Source organism: Bemisia tabaci, chromosome 2 (assembly GCF_918797505.1).
Source record: "Bemisia tabaci chromosome 2, PGI_BMITA_v3".
Lineage (NCBI taxonomy): Eukaryota > Metazoa > Arthropoda > Insecta > Hemiptera > Aleyrodidae > Bemisia > Bemisia tabaci.
In genome coordinates, this window is record NC_092794.1 from 44,890,693 (window position 1) to 44,904,303 (window position 13,611).

The window sequence follows — 13,611 nt, forward strand, 5'->3', positions numbered from 1 at the left end:
AAGCTCAACTTCAAACGCCACGCCCGCCCATAATGTTGCCGACGCCTCTACATTGTTTCCATGTTTCGGGGAAAACTCACTCATTTCCTCCATTTTAGGCCTATCTGAATCCCTAAATTTTATCTCTAATTTCGCAATCCTACTGCTTCACCCATTCTGAGGAATTCGTAAATCTTAGGGTACATTTAATTGAAATGAAAACTAGCACAAAAATGACCATTGATTCCGATATAAAACATTATTTCTTCTATTTTTTTCTCTCTTTTTCATCTTCTTATCGTTCTACCATTTTCATTTTGCATTTAAATGAAATTTACATGTTAAATATGATTTAAAGACGGCCCTGTTCTAGTGATGACTCATTTTCTACAGGTCATATTACGCTCTCCTGATTAAAGACTTATCGAGGAAGGGGGTCTCAAAGGAGGGGGGGGGAGTCTTTTTTCTTAAGCGAAGGCTCGTGACTCCACGCAAACATTTTTTTGCATGTAATCACAGATTAAATCTGTCTGATTAAATTCTGGCTCATTTTTTAGAAACACCATATATGCCAATTGGTTTCCCTATACAGAATGGTGCTTTTATGGAAGAGCCAGAGATCCAATTAATTCTATCTAATCTAATTATCCAATAAAATTTAATCCAATTGGCCCTTGCCGTCCTCCTCCCTCCTTGTATATTTTTTCTAGCTTATTTTATGCTCATGATTAATGCACAAATGTATTGGAAACAAAGCTGATATTATTCTTATGAAATTCTTCTAAAATTTCAATAACGAAACTAGGGAGACATACATTTTGATTTCCAGCGTTACTTTCTTGTCATATTTTATTTTCCATAACGTATTTTTCTTAAAAAACCTCCCGCGGTCGTCTTTTTTATCTCATGGAATTTTCAGGCTCGTTCAAGTTTTCCCAAAACATTAAAGAAAGAACGGTCACTTTAAATTACCGCAACTGAGTTACGGCTATTTCCTTAATGTTGCAATGACGATACATACTTTCCCTTTAATTCATCGAAAAAACCGGGCAAAGAATCAGGAGCGCCTAACTGATCTCAAACAAAATAAAAAAAAAAAATTCGACCCTATATTTTCGTTCATTGTCTTTTCTTTATTATTTTCATTAACCCCCCCCCCCAAAAAAAAAAAAATTAAACCTCGTCCGAACTTCTAAATCCCCGCAAATAAAATCAGGAGCAGACTGGGAACAGTATATTTTCACCGGGAAACATACAGGATTGCAAAAATCTCTACAATCCATGTGATCCTAGGAGTGCAAGCTCGCGGTGTGCACTGTTCGGAAATTGTGCACATCGGGGTAGGCTCGACACCAGGAAAATACGAGTTTTTAAACGACTTGAGCGCACACCGTACTTTACGTGCAATGCATGAAGTATCTTGGTGCCTTGTAAGGCGCCGTACTATGCGCCGCGCGCACCGTGCTGTACGCGCAATGCATGGAGTATCCTGCGGTCTTGTAAGGCGCTACTGTGTGTTTTGCGGCGTGCGCACCAGCCTCGCGGCGGCCGTACTATGTTTGATGCGGATTATTCAAACTTGCGGTTTTCGACTTACGATTCTGTAGTTTTTGTAAAGTTTGTTGGAATCATAGTCATTTCAAATGATGAAACATTTCATAAAACCCAACTAATTTTCTTTTCTACTTTTACATATTTTTATGAATAATTTAAAATAAAACCATGCAAATGAAGCAACCCCTACGTGTTTAGGCTCTCTCGTTGCTGGCAATGTAATGACGTGATCATTTGATCATTTTGTTTCTCTTGGACCTTAAAGTAATTCTGGCGCACACTGGACTGAGTCAGTGGGAAAAGTCGGACAAAATCTGAAAACGTTTAATAATCATATTTTCAAAAATATGAAAAAAAAAATTAAGAGTGACTTTAGCAGTTTTTTCGTAAAGTTTCCTTTCAGAAACACCCAGTTAAAATGAATTCGTGACAAAATATACATCAAAATTCGGAATTATAGCCCACAATTTTTTGTCTGATCTCTTATGTTAGCTCGTTCCACTGCGGAGTTGCCAATTGTGGCGATGAAGTAAACCGTCACTGATTTCAATGGCCAAATAATGCACAAATCGTTTTCTGTACTTGTTTAAAAATACGTTTTAATTATTTCCTAAAAATGTGTTACGTTCGTAAACGAACTAGATTTTCCGTGTGCTATTAGAGACGGGAAGCAATGCTGCCGTGCTAAGGAAGAACGCCGTATGAACATTCGAGAGTTGCCAAATCTCCTTCGATAAAATGTTTATATTTCAGGAAAGTTATGAATGTTCCTCCTTGCAATTTTCCGGAACTTTAGGTAAGATTGCGAACAAAATTATCCGAAAAATTGAAAGAAAATTATTTTCAAATTTTCCCGAAAACTCGTGATTCACCAACCGAAATTTGGCAATGCCTGAAGGTTCATCCGGCGTTTTTCCTTAGCACGGCAGAATGATGGATTTGATGCAATTTGGCATCGATTCATCCAGTGGCGGCTGCGTAACACCTTTGGTTTGTGGCCGAGCGAGCGGCTGGGAGAAGCTGGACCGCAACGCACACATCCGTACACGCGCGGGCGCGCCGGTGCGCTGCTCGGACGCGTTCGCGATGCTCCAGTTGTGAACTCGGAGCGCACTCAATTAAATGCGTAATCCGAGCTCACTAAACTTATCCAGCATTTTCGGTCTGATAATCTCATCGCCGGCTGCGGCCTTACAATTAGCCGCCGACAAGGGCCGCGCTAAGTCGCTCGCTTAATGTCCCTTGTCTCCAATTTCGTCATTCGGTCCCGTCCCGACCGGTTTGTACTTTGTATGCGGAGCTTTTAAGTGCAGTGCTGCGTGTTCCTCAGGTGTAGCCAGTGTCCATAGGGCTTTGAATCTATCGGGGGAAAATTTACAATTCTGAAAAGATTTGGAATGAGTTATGGAATTTGTCCACTTTTCAAATGAGTCAATTGCGCTGGTCACAAAATCGTGTTTTGATGCTTAATTCTTGTAGATCAAAACTAATAAGATTTGTCTGAACAGCAAATTTCTACGTTCAATATTAATAACTGAGATATCGCCCTGTAAAACGTCGTGTTTTAGATGTCCTCCACCGCGACAGTGGCACCCTTGGTCTCTTACACCTTGCTTCCATCCGAGTTTCACGTTATTGAAACAGAGCAAATGTGCGTCTTACGAACTGATGAAAGCAAGGTGGGAGAAACCAAGAGTGTCACCACTGCGGTGGATGACGTCAAAAACCCGACTTCTTCAAAGGGCGATATCTCGGTTAATATTGAACGTAGAAGGTTGCTGTTAGGGCAGATCCTATTGATTTTTGCTTGAATGCAAGAACCTAGCATCAAAATACGATTCTGTGACCAGCACAGCTGACTACTTAATACAGAATTTACAGGTATCTGAAATCGGATGACGTTCATTTATAAATTGAAACCACTACTGAGCGAGCGATTCAGTTGCGGGAGTCACAGATCCAGCAATTTGGCAGCATTGTTTTTCTCCATGTAAACCTATGTTAAATAATCGATTCTTGTCGGGGCACCTGGCCCATCCAAGAATCGATCCATTCCCATTGGTTTAAACGGAGAAAAACAATGCTGCCAATTCCCTGGATCCGCCAATGAGATCAGTGGGACTAGTGCTGAAAAGGCAAAAATTGACAGCCAGTCACAGTTTTACGGTTCTAATGAATTTCATTTTTCTCCAAATGAGATCAAACGTTGACGTGTCTAAAAGGAACGAGGAAGACCGTGCCAACTGATTGAGATCTTGGGACTCCAACCAGCGTGGCGCAGTCGCGGTGTGGTGGAGTGTGGTATTTGAATACCGAATCCCTGGCGTTAGATAATCCGCGCGCCTACTTGTCTGGCTTCTGTCTGCCACTCGCTTCCAGATGGTAATTAGTCATCAACCAGCCGCAGGAACATCGTTGTCTCGCCGTCACATCTTTCCTGATTTCTCTTCAAATCAGTTGCACCCCGTCGACTGATTTCACAACCGTGGAAATCCGAGCGCCCTCCAACGTATGCAACCAGTCTAGCACTTGAATGAGACCGCTTTGTACACAGAGGGGAAAAACTGGAGAAGTATGGGTAATATGAAAAGTGGCACCTACAGAACTGAAATTTATTGCACTGGAAAGAAAAACACATTGAATCTAAAGTCCAGACTCTCAAAAACATCGACAAGAAAAAATACTCTTGATTCAATCAGATTTAAGCTTAAATCAAGAACCAAGCCTCTTAATTTGAGCGGATTTCCTTTTGATTTAAGCTTAAATCTGATTGAATCAAGAGTCCGTTTTCTTGTCAATGTTTTCAAGAGTCTGGACTCTAGATCCTTTGTGGTTTTTTTCCCCAGTGTGGCGGATCCTAGGAAAGGAGCGTAGGCGTTGTAAGCTTTCCTCCTCCCCCCTCCCCTGTTTGACCGGAAAAAGGAGGGAATAAAAGGGGAAGAAAGAAAGCTGGAAGGAACGGAAGAAAAAAGAAAGAAGGACGCTCATCGCTTATATTATATATTTGGTAATTATCCATGACGTAATTGACTTAAACTGCTTATTAGATACTTTAAAATGTCGACAATGTTTCGGGGAAAGCCCCCTGAACCCTCTTTCCACCACTCTCGTTCGAAATGCCTGTATTCGCCTGTGCATAAATCTTCAGTTGATTTTGGTTTTTTCGGTTTTCCATTGTTTTCTGATCAGAATTCGCCTAAATTTGCACTAAAATCGTCGAAAAAGTTGGGTTCCTCTGTGTTTCGCTTCCCGTATTAGTCGGAGGTAACACAATGCACGAATGATTTTCTCAATATAATTTCCAATACTTAACGATAGCCCCTTCCCGTTCATGTTCAGCGTGCATGGGCTGTTGCCGTTTGAAGGATTCGAATTTTCTCACGAAAAGTTTTTATCCATCGCGATGCGAATCGATGGTGAAACTGCCAGACCACGTATATCGGTTTGCGATGTTGCAAACTTCCCATCATACTTTATTTTATAATGGCAAACACAGTGCGCCGTTAATTATTCTTGAAAACTTCCGTGTTTTTCCTTCTCTATGCGATGGAAACTCTGTGGAAATTTCAAAATATGATATTGATTTGTTCTCCTTCAAAAATAAAATAAAACGGGAGCGGATATTTCCCAACACCGCAAACGAGATACGTGGTTTAGTAGCTTCACGGTCGAAGTGGCAACTCTGCTGTGATGACGAGGGACAAGGAGAATCAAGCCTGCTCGGTTTTCACACAAAAACACCAGATACCCATTAACCGGTATTCAATCGAACTAAGTTTTAACATAATTGTAGCTTGCTCTTTCACAACGCGGCCCCTACGCAATGTTGCCGTGTAATCAGAGTAAGGACAACATTCATAGTCGTTCCTCAGCAAGCTCCTCTTCTCAGGAAAGCTCTGTTCTAGACTCTTAGTGGTACATTCCTTCACTGAGAAAAAACTATCGGCGTTTTTAGCAAGGTCCGTTGGTACCTTAACTATCTCACTTTTTTACCAATTTTTGGAAATTTAACCAAGACGGACTGGTAAGCTTACCTAAAAACCGGTATTTTTACTGTTTTTTTCAGGTAAGAATAAAACTTTTATTGGTAATCAATTCCCGGTAACTTTGCCATTTTATCTCGTTAATTTTACCACAGTCGATAAAAAATATTGGCGTGTTTACCAAGGTCCAGTAAAATTACCGAGAAGGTTCAATAATTTTACCGAGATTTCTCGATAAAATTACCAATTCCATAAATGGTAATTTTACCAAGAAAAAAACTAGGATCAAATAGAACCCTGAATTCTTGGTAATTTTACCCTTCTCTTAGTAAATACACCGAGATTTTTTTTCAGTGTTCAATAGCTCCTTTCCTTCGGAAGCCTCGTGTCAACGGTGAATCTTTCAAATCTTGTATCTCGGTTTGCGGCGTTGCAGACTTCATGGACCAATTCTTTAAAACATCTTTGATTTTTTCTCTCTGTGCGAAGACAATTACGTGAAAACTTCAAAGAATAACGTTGATTTACTCCTCTTCAAAAATATGAAAAAGGGGCGAAAATTTTCAAACACCGCAAACGAGATAAGTGGTTTTGCATTTTCATCGTCGACATCTATTAACATCGTAATTAGACGTACTTTGGACTGAACAAATGGATCGTAAGTTCACAAATATAAGAGCTTTTCGGCTTGTTACGTCACATTTTATTGCTAGGAACTTTTTGACATCGAATCTTACACCTACACCATATAAAGGGTTGTCAGATCTTTTGAAAGGAGTTACTATCTCGAAATTGATGAGACGTGTTTGTACAATATGGCAAGAATGGATGCCGAACTGTTTCTCATGACAGCGCATACTAATTATCAGTTTGAAAGTTGTGTACGCAGCCACGTACAGCGCCTAGTGGATAAATTATGCAATTTTGACGGCCAAAACTTTGAGTAGAAAATCTGATGAAAAGGAGCAATTATCAGTGTGTTTGCAATAAACATCTTGATACTCGATTCTTTGCCATAGCATGAAATGATATAACATCGATAGATGGTGCTGCACACATCGAATTTGAGCAGAAACATGCTTAAAATTGTTCATATATTTATTGTTTCTTATTATTCAAAAGGAAAGCTCTTCATGTTGTATGGGTTTTGGCCACTTGCATTTGCAATTGCGGTTTGAGATTTGCATCCGTCTATCAACGATTTTATGTACAAATCTCTAATCTTGGAAAGGTAAAAGAATGATATTAGACTCAGAAAGGGAAGCTAAACTATCAAAATTAAATTATGAAATTCCTACGATGAACAGGGCACGAAGTGCAGGCTTACAGTATATTTGTCCTAAATACGTGCAAGACATTGGACTCATTGAAATTTTCAAATTTCGGTTCATAAGTGAGACAGTTGCATTTTTTCTGTACGTCAATAACTTACAACCGCTCACTATAGACTAAATTCGAGTCAAATCGATCTTTTTGGAAAATTCTACTTTGCGTTAAAGTCTCTGCCTCGGCGGAAAAGAGGCAGAGTTCTCCTGAATATTTGTTGATAGGCAATTTTACCCACTTGAAAGTTGAAATAGTTGTATCACGTGGTTCGTCTCATTTAAATATTTTCCAAAGTTCACTTTTCTACTCATGCGTTAAAGTCTCTAAGTCAGCGGAGAAGAGACCTGTTGTGGATGTACAATTTTACCACACAATTTTACCTTGATCACTCGATCTCTAGCTGATATACTTTTTGACGGAATGATTTTATCTTTTCTAATGTTTTTCTTTTCTTTTTCTGTTTTTTTAACAACACAAGAGGTGCCTTAAAAAATTTGTGCCAAACCAGTTCCCAATTATTTTTCCAACGTGTAGGTTCTTTTTCAATGACTGGTTTGTCGCACGTTAGTGTTGGTGTTTTGACGAGCGGGTTATTTCAATCTACAACGAATGTTTTGGCCATCGAATGACCCATTGCAACCACTGTCTGACGCAGCCTCTTAGTTGATGAATTTATGACGCACCGTTGCGGCGCACAGCGGAGGAATTGTGTGTTTTTATGGGTCCTCCACAGGTGTGCAATCACAACAGTTCCTCTCGGTGCGCAATTTTGGGTTTGATTCGATGTAATTACCCTCCGCTTTGGAAAGCTCGGGCAATTTTCAAGGCTACTTCGCTATGTTAGTCTCTCTTCAAGAAGCTAGGCTTGAATGTAGTGTCCTAAATGCTTACTTACTTGTGCATGAGTTCCAAGACGTTCACGTTTCAATCTTGGATAAAATTCTTACTCCTTGGTTACTTTTTTGAGGAAGAAGTTGGAGATCTTGCTAGAGTCACTCAAAACATGGTTAAAAAAATAATTATATCCGCCGAACATTCTGCCGTGCTTGGGAAAAACCAGTGGTGTGGCGTGAATGATCGATTCTCGATATTTGCCCATTGACTAAGAATCGATTTATAAGGTATTCGTTGCAAACACTCTGTTTATAGATCCTTTTTCATAGGTTTAAATGGCACATCAATCGATATATCGTAATGTACGCCACGCCAATGAGAAAAACGCCGTATAAGTATTCAAACGCTGCCAAAATTCTTCTTGGAAAATACGTATGGGTGAAGAAAGTTTTTAATATTTTATCTTGGAATTTTTAGACTTTTTAGATCAAATTACGAATAAAATTCCAGGTTTCAAGTTTCCCAGAAAATTGGCTCTTTGTCACCAATGATCAACTATCGATATTTCCCCATTTGAGGCTGTGGTAAAGAATCGATTATTCAGGTTTTCGTTGCGGACACCCTGTTAACAATCATCCTTTCACATTATTTTAAAAGGCAGATCAATCGATATATCACAAAGCACGCCACGCCACTGATGGCAGCCCAGCCAGAGGCTATTCGTGCAATATTTATGGACAGGCCTTTCGTTTATTTTTCAGACCGTCACTCGCGATTAAGATCTCGCATATGAGTTCATTAACGCTTTATTAAACACTCATAAATGAGGTTCTCTCCGTCTGTTATCGTTTTTGCGGAGGAATCAAAACAATGTATTTAGAGCAGGGAAATTGAACGGCGCCGAAGATTTAATGCCGACCATTCAGGTGTATGTTTGAAAACAAGCACAAGTTTTTTGTCACATTTTCCCTCCGGCACGCTCTCAATGCAGATCAATCGGAAAGGTTTCAAAGGCGTGGTGTACTTTGCGATGTATCGATTTACCTGCAATTCAAACCTATGGGAAAGAATCGATGAACAGTGTGTGAAGAATCGATGAACACCTTAATAATCGATTCTTTTCTATAGCCTCAAGTAGAGATATATCGATAATCGATCATTCACGCCTCGCCACTGGAAGGTTTGTTTATTTTTCCGAGAGGCGGGTCATTGTCTCAATAACTGCCTGCGACTGTGCCATTCATCAAAATGACCCTGACCTAAATGGTGAGCTGCTAATAAAAGAGGAATATTATGTGGATCTCGTTTTAACGGAGTGATCAGGTTTTCACTCCTTGCCGATTTCTGCAATAGGTTCGAATGCTTCAATTTTTGAAAAAAAAATGGTAAAAACAAAGATATAACATGATCTGTTACTTTGCAGTGACTTTGACAAACTTCTCTGAAAAGTTTTAAATGACTTGTGCCATGAAAACAATATTTCTCTGCCTTGGACCACTCCATTTTAAATTAATACTTTACAATTTACTTATAGACACAGTTTATCTTGTTTATTTAAAGTTTGCTATGCAAATGAGATCTTTATTTAGGTCCTATTTAATATGGTTTTTTTTGTTACATAATTTATCAATTACCACTTTACCTGATAATCTGTTTTTACAGTCAGGAAATGCTCTAAGTAAAAAATAAATCCACATTTACTCGCTTAGTTTCAACTTGAGCTTGACTATTTTCAATAGCTAATTTATTTATCATTTTTTGTTGCAGGTGAGAATTCGATCGGAGATGATATGATTTACTCTCGCTGCAAGGTAAAACAATATTTTTAGAGGGAAGGTGCAGAAGGGAGGTAAAAAAAGATTAATTTGATAAGAAAAACACTCCGTGATATGTTTTTAAGGAATAAGATCTACGAATATGTTGAGGGACAGTAATTGGTAAAGTTTCTTCAAAGGGATATCGGTGCATCATTTTCGGTCAACCTGAACTTTAATTAGCCGCCTTTTTAAAACGGGTCGAGATAATGCTTTCGGGTTTGCGCGAAAAATTGTATTTTTACGTTCTTTCGAACGAGATATCTTGGGAGTTAGTTTTTTTTTTTTTTTCATATAAAAAAAATTGAAGTCCCCCCAAGGGGTTCCCTGAAAATTTTAGGAGGGACCAAAAAATAGCTCATTCTGACCCAGGCACATTGACCAAGTTTCAATTAAATCTTTACCTAAATTAGGTAAAAAGTTAGAGGGGGTGGAAGGGACTCTTAAAGCACCCTGTGCGTGGTTCGATTAAGTTCACGGTAATACAAGCAAAGTAACCTTTAATCATCTGAATCATCCGCATGCATCTTCCGCCATTTAGGGGGGGAGGGGTGTCGCAATAGTTTCACAAAAGCCTAAAATGGCTAAGTCAATCACGAATGGATCCTGGTGGCTATATGTTTATGAGGGGCGATTGGACGCATTTAAATCGAAAGGAACTATATCCATTTTGACATAAGCCCTGTCATTCATGTAGTCTCATGGATCTCAGGGCTCATGTTAGAATGGATATAGTTCCTTTGATTTAAATACGTCCAATTGGTACATAAGCCTCTCTAGTTTCGCCATTTATATGCCATGAACGGTCCAACGGATTTGAGTATCAAAAGATAACCCAGGAATTTCAGTCTCCATTCTATCAGCTCATAATCAGCTTCCTCCTCTCAACGAGTTCATGGATCGAATCGTGTCCCCGCGCACTTCGTGCCAGTGCTGTGCACGGTGGATAAATTCATTGGAGAGGTCGGACATGGAATTTTTGACTAAAACAGCCAATATTCAAGTTCATTCCATCTTATTGTAAATTTTAAGGATGCTTCTTGAAGGAATTTTTTAAGAGACATCCGCATTCTCCTCGATGAATGATTTTGATTAGATGATAAGTATGTATTCAATGAACGATCAAATTGATGTCTCAGAGTGGATGCTCATCGAGGAAATCAACCTAACCTAACTTTTTCGTCACTACTTTTCTACCGCTGCGTTAAAGTCTCCGTAGATGGATCACTCGCACCAATGTAGTGCTTCTACTGTGAAGCATGAAATGAATAAATTATACAGAATCAGCCTGACTCTATTACTGGTTGCCTGATTTTCGTTCTCTTTCATTCTTTTAACAGAGAATTTAACAACTTACCGCCTTAAAACTTTCCGAAAATTTCTATCGATACCATCACTTTTAATTTCCTATGTCTAATATTAATAAAGATATAAGCTTTTGATGTTTCCACATGATGTTTAACCTTTCTCATTGACTCGTTCTCTGTGCGCCGGCGCACCGCGGATCGAGTCAATAGGAGAGGTTGGACAAAATTTGGAAACTTTAAACGCTTATAACTCCATTTATACAAGACTTTGAGGTTCAGAAAGTCGTTCCATTGGTTTTCTCGTGAAATTTGCAACCATTAATTTCTCTCAAAATTCAATATATGATGAAATAAACATCACAATTTGCAGTTTAAGTCAACAATTTCACGTCCGCCCTTTCTAATTGATTCGATTCACTGTGCGGCGCAGCATCGCGTTATTGGTCAACGGCCGTGCGTCTCTCTTGAAACCCTGAGGATTTAGGATTTTTTCCGCCTGAATCCTCACAATCCTGAACTGCCGTGCTGAAAAAAAGTCGTATGAGCCTTCAGACGTTGCCAAATTTCCTCGTACAAATCAGGAATTTTCAGCGAAATCGGTAGATGTTTTTCTTCCAAATTTTCAGAGATTTTTGTTCGTAAGTTGAATTTAATGTTTCTGAAAATTTCAAGGAAAAATATTCAAAACTTTCTTCAGAAATAAACATTTTCAAAGACAAAATTTCGCAGCATTCTAATGCTCCTATGGTGTTTTTCCCTCACACGGCAGTGCAGTACGCAAGACCCTTTCGGACGCCGGCCTGATGCTTGTCGAGCGTTTCAGGGAGTCAATCTGGAGCTAATCCATCCGGCAGTTAATTAAGACGTATTGAAGGCGCCCTGGATTTTCTCTCACGCGTGCAGTCTCGAAGCCACGTTGCCATGCATTCCTCAAAATGGACAAAGAAACGTAACTGAATCATCAACAGGATCATATACTGCCGTGCTAAGGAAAAACGCCGTACGAACATTCGAGAGTTGTCAAATTTCCCATAATAAAGCATGTATTTTGAGGAAAGTTGTTATATTTTTCCTTGACATTTTCAGATATTTTAGGTTAAATCTTGAACAAAATTTACTGAAAAACTTGAGAAGAAATATTCACAATTTTCTCAGTAAATTTGGTTTTTCTTGAAAGAAATATGGCAACGTCTGAGGGCTCTTACGGCGTTCCTCTTAGCATGACAGTATACGTAGAGCTGTATTCATAATCGATCCTTAGCAAAATTGTCCTTAAGAAGGCTCCATATCTGTAGCTAGTTTAGGGCCACCGAACCGTACCAGCATTTTTACTAATCCGAGAAATCAGAGAGAAACAATGTGACGGCTCCATCGCCTGCAGTGTATTTTGAAAATTAAAAACCTTTTTGCGTGGTTAGATGGCCGTTAACCCTTGAAAAGATAAGTATATGTGGCGTTCGAGTTTCGCCGAACGCCGAGAGCGTTTGTAGGAGCGACTTTTATAAAAGTATGTGAAAAACCCTATACGTTTGAGCCGGGTGTTGCATATAAGGACTAGCCGTTATGTTACACCCTTCACTAGATATGTCGAAAATACAAATAACTTGATATTTCTAAAAATGTTACGTCCTTTTCTGTAGAATGTTTGTATAGCATTTTGAAAAAGGCAATTTTTATGACTCTTGAGTAAAATTGGACACTATAACCTCGGGAATAAGTCTTTGCAAGGGATTACGATGATTTTACAATACTAAAAACACAAAGCATGAAATGTAAAAGCCTTTGATTTTCAGAATTCGAATTTTTTTTTTAATTTGCTGTAATGGCAATTTGATCTCGTGTAAGGATCTTTTTCCAAAATTATATTGCTGACTTTAATTGGAGAGTCGTAAAAATTGCTATTTTTAGGATGCAATTTTAAATGTCCCCTTGGTCACAATGTAATCCGTCCCTAAGGAAATAAGATGTATGAGGAAATTCCAAGCATACGGTCCGTCGCCTCTCCTTAAAAAGTTTTTATCCTGGCAAAGGTTGTGACTCGTGAGAACGGATGTATAATATGTCTAAAACTGTGCATGCAATCGAGTTTTAGTAGCTCCTTCGCTTCCCCATTTCCAACTTTTCCCCGTAGCAGAGAAAAAGAAGGCGTTTACTCTCAAACTTTGGTTCGTTGAAGCACATCGGATCAATTCTACACGGCTGATTGGAAGCTCAACTGCAATAGATTATAATGTGACAGTGATGTCAAACTTCAATTTAAACCAAACATTTCATGAAGAACCCGTGTAAAATTGACCAGTTTATTGTGCAGGGGGACAACGTACCTAACACTGGGTTGAAAACATTGGACCATTGACGTAACATGTGGACTAGATTTAGATCTGTGGACAGCAGGATTTCGGCATAAGGGCCCCGAGTTATGATGGAAGCAATCGCATTGGGTGTTGCATTGATTCTTAATGCCATTTTTAGCTTCTTAGTAAACATGGTGACGACCAAATTTCTCCGAAACATGCTGTGTTTATAAGAGCATGTACTTCTCTAGTTTTAGATGTTTATAGGGATTGAAGAATACTGAATACCGGAATTGGGACTCACAATTTCAACCTAAGCCAATATTTGAAAGGTAACTGTTTCAGTTGTTTCATTTCTATATCCGTTTTTGAACCATTATTTTTGTTTTCTTCTCGAACTCAAAAAGTAAGAAGTTATGGTAGCTTAAGTGTCGCCGAAAAATAAACTTATCATATTTCATGTTCTCTAAGCACCTTATTTAACGCAGATGTTGTATCGAAGGTTTATCGTCATATAAGA